The following is a 10,689-nucleotide window of genomic DNA, read 5'->3' as shown; positions in this document are numbered from 1 at the left end:
ATTGCTAGTTTGGCATGTGCTTTAGTGTGCCTTTTGCTGAAGGTGCAAACATTAGTCACTCTGCCTGCCATCAGTCTTATGGCCCTCGAGTACCCAAAAGGCTCTGGGCACAGCGTGGGTCTGTCAAGTGATGAAACAAATAAAGGTGCACAGAAGAAGCTGAGGACCACGTGGAGGTCCTGCTGGAACAAAAAGGAAAATGGATGTTTGTCAGAGAAGATTGTTTGTCACAGTAAGATGCAGGAGGAGCTGGGGAAGGGAAGATCAGTAGGTGAGACAGGAGGCAGAAGAGCTTGGTTTGCAGTAGTAACTGGGTTAACAGTTTGCATACAGGGTAGAAGATGGATGTCTCAGATGTGTAGGAAATCAGGCTTCATTAGCTTTTCTCCTTGCAGAAAAACATGTTATTAATTGCCTTTGGTCTCCAGGGGAACCACTAGCCTCGTTTGAAACTTTGCTGCTGCTTATTGTCTGAACGCTGAGGCACGCTCTGAACAGAGGGATGTCTTTGATGCTGATAGATCAAACTCTGCACTGAAATCTGCTGAGATGAGGAAGCCTGAATCAGCAAAGCCAGCTTTTAAGGAAAAACAGAGATCCCTCTGTGGAATAAAGGAACAAGTGCTGCCAGAGACTGGAAATATGAAGTCTGTGCTCTTTAGTGCTCAGCACTCTCTGGGGTCCAGCCAGCAGCCTGGAGGACAGAGGAGATATTACTTGAGGATTTCCAGCCAAGGAGGAAAAGAGCCCTAAGTGGCTGTGTGTGGGAGTGCAAGGACAGCGTGTCATGATGGGTGATTAGTGCTGGTTTGCAGGCTTGGAATACACGAAGCAGCAGTGTTAGTAAATGCTCTACAGTGCAAGGGAAAATTGCCCGGGACTTTCTTTTCCTGTAACTGCTAGTGCATTTTGAACCTGTATATTTAGTTTGAGGCTTTACACCTGTCCTTTTAGGTAAGAACTCTGATGCTAAGAACTGTCTTCTGCACAGGTGAAGTCTAAACCAAGGGTTTGTTTCCTATCTCCTGCTGTGGACATCTGGGAGAGGACAGGAGAAAACACTGCGTTATTTTGGAGGAGAAGTAGTTTCCAGCTCTTATTTCATTCTCAGACTTCTTCAACTCGCACTCTACTACTCTTTGCCTTTTTCTTTCACTATAATCACCTGATACAGGTCTGTTTATTATTTGCAAAGCTAGCAAGTTTGTAGGTGTGACTGTTGAAGGTGTATGACGGGAATGATCAGAAGCTGCTTATTTACAGGGAAGCACATTTACATGTGTAAACCCATCCTCTGTGCTTCTCCAAAGGATTACATGATATGTTTGTCTCTGTGAGATACTCTGGACCCTCTGTGATGAAAGCTCCAACTAGATGGGCTCTGGTTTAGTGCTGCAAGCCCTGTGGCACAGTTATCCAAGCCCCAGGCAAGCTTCACACACTCACTGCAGCGTTTGCCTCTCACGTTGCTTCCAGAGACAGTTTGAGAAAAAGCAAAGGTGGAATTTGCTTTGAATTACTACCCTCTTTTACAGAATTCATGTAGCTGGACAATATTTTGGAAGAAAGGGATAGGCCTAGGTTTAAAGCATACACTACTGTGTGACTGATTGGTATTAATTGATTATTTTTTAACATAGTACAGTTGATAACGGTGTTTAAATTTTAGTTGGTATATCATAACTGTGAAACAGGAGAGGCCTCAATTAGACAGTACCATAATTAGGTGTTCAAGAAATGACTGGACGTGGCACTCAGTGCTACAGTATAGTTGACAATGTGGCGAGCAGTCACTGGTCAGACTCGATGATTTCAGAGGTCTTTTCCAACCTAAATAAATCTATGATTCTGTGTGATAATAGCTTAGAAGCAAAAGAAATTCTGGAAGATTAGTCACTGGAATTCTTATTTTGTGGAGACTTTGGAAAGGCATTAAAACAGACAAGTACATTAACAAACTTAAAATAAGCTTTTTATTACTTAATATTTTTTCACTGAAATTCAAAGCTTTGGCACTCTAAGTAAAGCAGAAAGTGGAAATCTCAGCAGCACTGCATTAATTTTTCAAGCCCTAATGTGCCAGACAGGGAATAAGTTATTACATCTGTTGCCCTCTGGGAGGAAGAATGAAAAGCACAAAAATGATTCTTTGCTGTTAGGCTGGAATAACTGAATAATAGCTGATACAAGCAGCAGAAAAGCTTACAGCAGCTTTTGTGTCATCATTAGGAGTGAACATTTCTCTGTATAACTAGTGTAGCAAGATTAGGAAACATGGCAGGGCTTATTTGTTCTTCTCACGAGGCCCTTTGCAATTATGGGAGAATTTCAAACGAGCTCCTCGTGCGCAGCTGCCGATAATCTGTGTGAGATGCTCCTTTTTTTCATGTTGACTTTGCAGCCGGTCTGTGTCACTTCCAGGATCCACAGGCGAAAATCCAGTTGTCTGTGGCAAGTTTATGAGAGCAATATGGCACTTCAAGCTGCGGTGCCTCTGGGTAGGTGAGGGCTTTGTTTGCCAGAAGCCAGGGCTCTTGGGTGGGCTCCTGGAGATGATGAACTGAGTCCATAAAATCTTTGTCCCTCTGACAGGCAGAAGCATTTCCTGAGTTCTTTAGTGACTTGTTTTCCGAGAGACAGCCCGGGAGGCCTCTTATTAATGATTGTTTTCTCTGTAAATATACTCATAAAGCTTTTTAAGTACTGTGATAACATGGCAGATAAACAGAAGGATAATCCCAGAGGAAGATATGGGGGTTACTTTTGTGTCCTTGAGCTCATTTGGGAGTGAAGGAACCAAAGCACTATCCCCATGTTTCACTGGTGCCTCAAGCTGAAGTATTTCAGCCTTTAGTCATCCCGAGGAGGTATGAAAGGCTTCAGTAACAGGGAATGGAGCCGAGGAAGAAAAGCACTGTGGGTTCTTAGAAGGCTCTGCATCTGCCCATCTCCTTGGAATATCAGGTGTCATTGTGGCATGTGGATCAAGAAAGCCACATGGACAACAAGTGTAAAAGTACTTTATGCCTTTTTAAATCAGTCTGCCCTTCGTTGAAAAGAAAATTAGAATGCAATGTATAGATTTTTATCTTCGCCTCTGATCGATCTTCAGATATCTTTATATAACACACTTTGTCGTGGGTGCCGTTGGCTTGTGAGTCAAAGCAAGTTCATTTCACCTGATGGAACTGACTGCACACCCATTGCCCTAATTAATACCGAACTGATATTGTTTCTCTGGCATGACTGTGCCTTGTCAGGAGTTCATCTGAGATCTGGGAGGCAGAAGGCTGTGGCAGTTTACCGTGCTGCAGGATGTAATGTATAAACAAAGGCTATTTTAGGGCTGATGTGAGCTAATAGAGAAGGTAAGTGCAAATTAAAGCTTATGGAAACATTCTCTTTCTGATCTTTTGCAAGCACTATCTAACTGTATTTGAGTATTGAGGCAGACTGGGGATAGTCCTCTAACTGTTCCCTGCATGCATTCTTTAATTTTCTTAATACTTTTTTATTTGCACTAGGCAATGCCAGGGCAGCTGTCAGTATGTGGATTTAGCTGAAATCAGCTGTTTTAAACTTGGTTCACCACTCTATTTAATTAAGGGTTGTTGGAAAGCTTCCATATGTTCTGTGTAGACTAGCTATGCCTTAAGCCTTATGTAGCTGACTTTGACAGTTTGTCACTAAATCATGACAGGCCATGTGCTCTTATAAAATACATCAGCAATTGTCCTTTAAAAACCATGTAGCAGTTCTGCTGTGACACGGTTAGAATGAGGAGGTTTCCTGGTCACAAGCACCTTATGCAGCTCTGGCAGTATGGAACAGTGGTGCATCAAATGTGAAATCATTTGTATGTAAACACAGAACAAGCCTGTATTTTATTTGGTGTGTAAACACGTATAAAGCCAAAAAACTTTTTCAATACCCCTACCTCTCTGCTGGCTTGTAATTAGCCCTATGTATTGGACTAAACATCAAACCCCCAAATCACGTGCAAATTAGTCTTTCGTTCTTGAGATCTGAGTCTTGATTAGTCTTTCTGTCTTGAGATCCAACAGCTCAGGAAAGGGAAGATCTGCGAGTGCTAAGAGTAAACCAATTGTAATAAGGGGGAGATTTTTCTGTTGTGAAGGCTAATCTGTCTCAGAGGTAGATTAGCACTGACACATCCCCTTTAGACAAGAAGCTCAGAACTGACAGCCATTTGGAATTCTGTCTGGAAACGCTGTCAACACCTACACGTCACGAGAAAAAGAAACGTGGTCTCTTGGCTGCCTGCAGTTGCAACCATCTGCTTGGATGACGGATTCCTGCTCAGGGCTGGGTTGGAGTAGTTCACTAGGACTTCATGGGTGCCAAGCAGCAATAGCTTGAAAAGAGCAGACTGTGTGTCTCAACACACGCTGTACGGTTTATTAGGAGCCCTAATTCCGCATGACTGCAGCAGCATCGCACACATCCCTGGTTTGCTGGTGTTTGTTGATACTCACAGAGACAAATAAAACAGATTTTGGGGGACCTCATAGCTCCCAAAATGCGGTGCAGTGGGCACCTCAATCTTAAAACCCAAATGTCCTTAGGAGAGCCATCTCCTGAGATTGCTGGATGAATAGGAGAAATCACTGCCTTTTCACCGCCCACTGAATCAGCTGGAATTTATGACATGAAAATGCTCATTCAGTTCCAGGATGGGAGAAGTCAGTCAGAATACCTAATTACGTGGATATTGAATGTGGACAAAGTACTCTTTTTAAAAAAAAAAATTAAATAAAATTTAGCTGTGCCACAGAAGTGGTGAGATCTGCATAGCTGGAAGGCAATGCAGCTGTAAGGAATTTTATTCATATGTTGTGGATTTTATTTACAGTTTTGTTTGACACTTAGCAACAAAATTATTTAACTTTAGAAAAAATGACTGGTCATTATTATTTCACTAGATCTGCAGTATACTAATTCTAATTCTTATCTTTATTAACTTTTTCATTTTTTCTTAAAAGTCTTCCAGAAAAAAGAAAATCCAGTAGAGTTATAGCTGAATGAAGCAACATTGCAGGTATCAGTTCTAGCCAGAAGTGTAGTCACTGTGTCACTGCTGTTCTCTTTCATGTTGCTGGGGAATGATTGTACGTAGCATTAAATCCCCACAGAATCAAAGCAACATGTATTTCCTACCTCTTGTGTAAAGACTGTAGGCTCCAAATTACCCACTATGAATACAGGTAATGGCTCTGTGACACTGAGAAAATTGAGATCTCTCTGTTTTACTCACTGTTCCATCCTTCCTTATTTTGAAACAAAGTAGTATATTTGGCCTTTCTGTTAAAGGTCTGCAGTTATCTGGCCTTTTTCCTTGGAAGCCCAGTTACTTTTTGTGTGTACCTATCTTTACTCCTGCATTTTTTTTAAACATGTTTACCTTTCCATTACACTTTCATAGTTTCCTTCTTCTTTCTCCCTGGTTTTTAACATGCATGTGTCGGTGACTGAATAATGCCACCACCAACTCCTGAACAAGTAGAAAAAAAAAGCTGAGTTTTTTTTTAATTATTATTTGTGTTTTGATTAAATTGCTTCAGAGTTATAAAACACAGAAGTGACTTTCACCCCTTCCCACACCCATCAGCTGCCTGTGCTGGAGTAGTGTCCTCCACCCCTGCTCTCTGTGTAAGCAGGGGGTTCAGGTGAGCAGCTGTTTTCTTCTCTCTCAGCTGGAATTCACCATGGTGGGAGATGGAGCTCGTGTTCAGGGCAGCAGTGGCCAAGCATAAGCACCACCAGGGAATTTAGCCAAAGCAAACTGAAAGTCATGCAAAGGGTTCGATGGTGTATTCCAGAGAATTACTGCACAGAAATGGGATCTATATCCCAGGATTTCTCGGCATTACATGTCAAAGTTTTCTGAGATTACTCATTGAAGTAAATATTCTCTACTTCTCCCGTTTCCAAGAACCTTTTACCCTTGACTAGACAAATGATGACATTGCCGTGTTACTAATCTTGCCGATTTTCACAGTGTTTGATAAACACTTTGGAACAGATTTCATCACATCCAGCAGATTTAATGCTTCTTTAGATAAGGCAAGTGCCTAACAGTAACACTTTTCTCAGTCAATTCAACTACAAGTAAATACTGCGTGTGATTATAGGATTAAATCTGAAGCAAAAGCTTGGTTTTGTAAGCAGTTAAAAATCTCTTGTTGAAGCTCTTGTTTCTCTCTTTTGCTGTAGCAAATGGACTCATTTTTCCTTGACAGGTTTTCAATTATAAAAGCTGATTGTAGGCTAAAAACCCACCTTCCTGGGAGAATTAAAATTTCCCTTTTAAAGGATCATTTTTTAAAATGGAAATGCACTTGATTCTGGAAAATTTCAACTTTATTTGTTCCAAATCTCCCAGCAAATCTATTTTTCAGCTCTATCCATTTTTCCTTTTCATACTCGTGAAAGTTGCCATAGCTACGTGTAAATTGCTGATAATTTCACTGAGTTAAGAAAAAAAACCTCCTTTTTCCCCAATTAAATCTGGGTAGTTATGAAGAAAGATGTTGTTACTTGTAACAAAAAGAGGTTTCCTCTTCTGCCCCTCACCTTCTTGTTCTCATTGGGTCTATTAAAGCAGCAATACTTTTCTGACTCATATTTACCTGATGATTCAGAACCTCAGACATGAGATTCCATAATCAGCAATTGCCACAGTGGGTGTTAATATCTGTGGGGGTATGGTAAAGCCTGGAAATCTCTAATGCCCAGCATGTTACAGTAGGCTCTGAGAAAGAAGTCCTGTTCCCTGATTTTGTCCATTGTAATGTAACACTGGATAGAAATATCATGGGGATATCCAGTAGAACGTGGCAGGGAAGGAGAGCTCAAGGCAAGGTTAGAATCCACTTGCTGCCCTTTGCTGTTTTTCTTCCAGGAGCTTGAAAGCAAAAGAGCTTTGTTATCGATCCCACTGAATGAACTGCACAAAATTTTTGTTATTTCATCAGAGAGGAGAAAGCCACAGCAGTTCAGCACTCTCTCTTTCCTCTTGAACAGTTCCATTTTAATTCAATAGTTGCTGCAAACAAAAAGCCTTCCTTACACACACAGCTTTAGTGATATCACACCAAGCATAGCCCAAAACACCGTTGGAGTGGCTTCCTAAAACTGTTACTGGACTTCCAAAGCCGTGATTTACCCATGCACTCCCTCAAAAATTTCAGCAGTGAATCAAACATATTGTTTTGGGTTTCTACAGAGATAGAGCAGCAGCACTCATAAAATCAGCTCGTTTGTCTTGGCTGATGAACAGATGAGGGAAATACGGTCCCAAACTTTATAACTGCTTCAGAACCAACACCAGTGAAGTGCTTTAGTCCAATGTCCTAAGGACACTGCAGAGCAAGGCAGGCTTTGAGGGCTGTGTTATTGTTTCTGAGGCTGTTTTGGTAACGCTGATTAATTATATGAATCTTTCTCTAACGTGTTTCTTAGGAAAATGCAAAGACATCATATATTCTTTGCAATAAGGGGGGTGAGACATTGGCACAGGTTGCCCAGAGAAGCTGTGGGTGCTTCATCCCTGGCAGTGTTCAAGGCCAGGCTGGATGGGGCTCTGGGGTCTTCCATAAGACCAACCTGGTCTTATGGAAGGGGAATTAAAGCTGAACAACCTCTAGGGTCCTTTCCAACCCACACCATTCTGTGATTCTATGGTTCTGTGACATAAGTAAATGTTACTTTTGAAGCACACATTAAACCACGTTGCTTCCAAGTGTGCCACGCAGTGGGCAAAACTAGCACTGGCAATATTTCCAGACATATGTTTTCTATATGCAGAGGTGCAAAAGGTGGACAGACAAACACACAGATGTATCAGCATTTGGTTTGACATCTCTCTTTTCATTTTTTTTTTTAATTTTAATTTGTGTATGTGGTGGGCTTAATCAAGCAGAGTGCAAATGAGGGGTGTAGCTTGATCTACAGCACACATGCAACTTTTAGAAGTGCTTGCAGTGCTTACAAGAATGTGCAACAGAATATAAAACCCCTTGGAAGGTAGATGTTGCTGAGGTAGAGAGTCCATTCTGAAAAAACATCAAGTCATCATATAATTGCATGGAATGTTTGATGACATGGTATTTTCTTCATGGGAAATGCAATAATGCACTAAAATGATTGGATTGTATCCCTCTTTAAGGGAATTAAAGTCAGGTTTGCAGTTAATGCACATCAGTGCTTGGCAAAAATCATATCTCTTTTAATTGATGATTTATTTTAGTGTCTTTCTCACACTGTCACGAGGGTACCCAAAGGAAACCCTTTCTTAGATGAACAGGACACTTCCATTCCATTTGTGTTGGACTTCACTAGTAAGTAGAGAATGTGATTTACAGTTCACTGCAGCGAGTGCAGATATGTTCTTAAAGCTGAATATTCAAATTAAGTAATTCTGGAACTAAATACACGCTGTAAAACACGTGTGTCAAATTTAAAATGCCAATAACACTGCTATTATTGTTTGGCTATTTTTGCTGGAATTATTTTCCCTCCTTCAAAAGCAGTGTGTTGTCTGGTAGGTGTCTCCAATTCTACCATGTTTAAAGGATATGGGAATTTTAACAGTGGCATAGTGAAATTTGATACTTTTTGATCCCCTCACATGGTTTGTTCAATTTGGAAAACTGGCTGATCCCTTTTCTCTGATGACTGTTTTCACCATCTTCATCTCTTCAGAAAAAAAGATCTGTAAGAATTCTCAAAAAAAAAAGGAAGCCATGTAGGGTTTTAGGAATCTCAGCTTACACTTTAGATGTTTGACAGGATGAGGAATATAATTCATGTATAACAACAAAAGGAAATGATACCTCTTCTTCCCTCTTCTGAAATACTGTCTGCTCAAAATGAGACTTTTCAAATGAACATTGGAAAGGACCCCTTGTAAAAGGCTTGTTTTCTTTTGACAAGGTATAAGATTACTTTATCTCTTTTCTTTTCCTTTAAGAAAAAGGAACAAATTCATTTTTTCCTGTTTAGACTCATTTGAGGTGGAGCAAAAGGAATAAAATGGCTTCATTACTTGTGTGGTAATTTTTGTTTTTCTGCAGAAGAATGCACGTGTGTATATGAGAATTTTTATTAATAATTCTCAGGTGTGTGGCAGAAATACCATCTTCTGTGTGAGTTTAAACATCCAAGTTATTTGTTTCATTACATGCAGTATAATTGCACTTTATCCTTCTGGTTTCAACAGCTGAATATTGTGCTGCACTTCTTTTAGGTAGATGCTACAGTAGAGTTGTAATTGAACTTCAGTAAGTGAACTTTCAAGCTGTTGTGGGACATCTGCGTACCCAGCTATGCAAAAGACTTTCTAGAGAGTGGCTGTGAAGCTCAGATCTCACTCTGGGTTCTGAATTGAAAGGCATTGTCTCTAATATTTCACATTTTACTTTCAAAGGCATTACCAGGAGAACTGTGGTTGTAAATGTGGGGCAGCAATCCCGCCTGTGCAAAGCTGTGCCAGTGACTGAAGGAGGAGGAGGTTCCACCTTAGCAGCAGTTTTTAAAACAAGTGCTTAAAAAGAGGGAAAAATTCAGCAAGTTAAAATGGGGGTTTTTTTAGACAAAAAAGATCCAGACTAATCAGGGGTGATTGGTGGCCAGCCCTCCAGGCAGGACCAGGCTGGACACACCCTCACCAGCTTCACGTGGCCTTCCACCAACAGCTGTGGTCCATCAGCCCAGAAGCTTATTTAAGCTCCAGCCTGAAGGTTCAAACTTGGATAGAATGGGTTTAAACACATCCTCCACTTTGGTCACAACAACCCCCTGCAGCACTACAGCCTGGGGACAGAGTGGCTGGAGAGCAGCCAGGCAGGAAGGGACCTGGGAGTTTGGATTGACAGGAAGCTGAACAGGAGCCAGCAGTGTGTCCAGGTGGCCAAGAAGGCCAATGGATCCTGGCCTGGCTCAGGAACAGTGTGGCCAACAGGTCCAGGGAAGTGATTCTTCCCCTGGACTCAGCACTGGTGAGGCCACCCCTGGAGTGCTGTGTCCAGTTCTGGGCCCCTCAGCTCAGGAAGGACATGGAGGGGCTGGAGCAGGTCCAGAGGAGAGCAATAAGGCTGGGGAAGGGTCTTAAGCACAAGTCCTGTGAAGAGAGGCTGAGGGAGTTGTTCAGCCTGGAGAAGAGGAGGCTCAGGGGAGACCTCATCACTCTCTGAAGCTCCCTGACAGGAGGGGGGAGCCAGGTGGGGGTTGGTCTCTTGTCCCAGGCAACTCTCAGCAAGACAAGAGGGCTCGGTCTTAAGCTTTGCCAGGGGAGGTTTAGGTTGGATATTAGAAAGAATTTCTTTCCAGAGAGGGTAATCAGCCATTGGAATGGGCTGCCCAGGGAGGTGGTGGATTCACCATCCCTGGAGGTTTTTAAGATGAGACTGGATGTGGCATCAGTGCCATGGGCTGGGAACCACGGTAGTAGTGGATCAGGGGTTGGACTTGATGATCTCAGAGGTCCCTTCCAACCCAGCTGATTCTATGATTCTATATCTGTTCCTTGTCCTGAGTTATTGTTTGGATTTTCTGGACTGCCTTTGTGCCTGGCTTGTAACCCTGCCTTTGCTGAGGATCCCTGGACTGTGGATTGGTTTTGTTGCTGTCATCATCCCTGCTCTGCTCACCTGGATCAGAAGCCCCACC

The sequence above is a fragment of the Corapipo altera genome, unplaced genomic scaffold, assembly GCF_003945725.1.
Source record: "Corapipo altera isolate COAL_440 unplaced genomic scaffold, ASM394572v1 158, whole genome shotgun sequence".
NCBI classification, from domain to species: Eukaryota; Metazoa; Chordata; class Aves; order Passeriformes; family Pipridae; genus Corapipo; species Corapipo altera.
Note: the sequence above shows the minus strand (reverse complement) of the source record.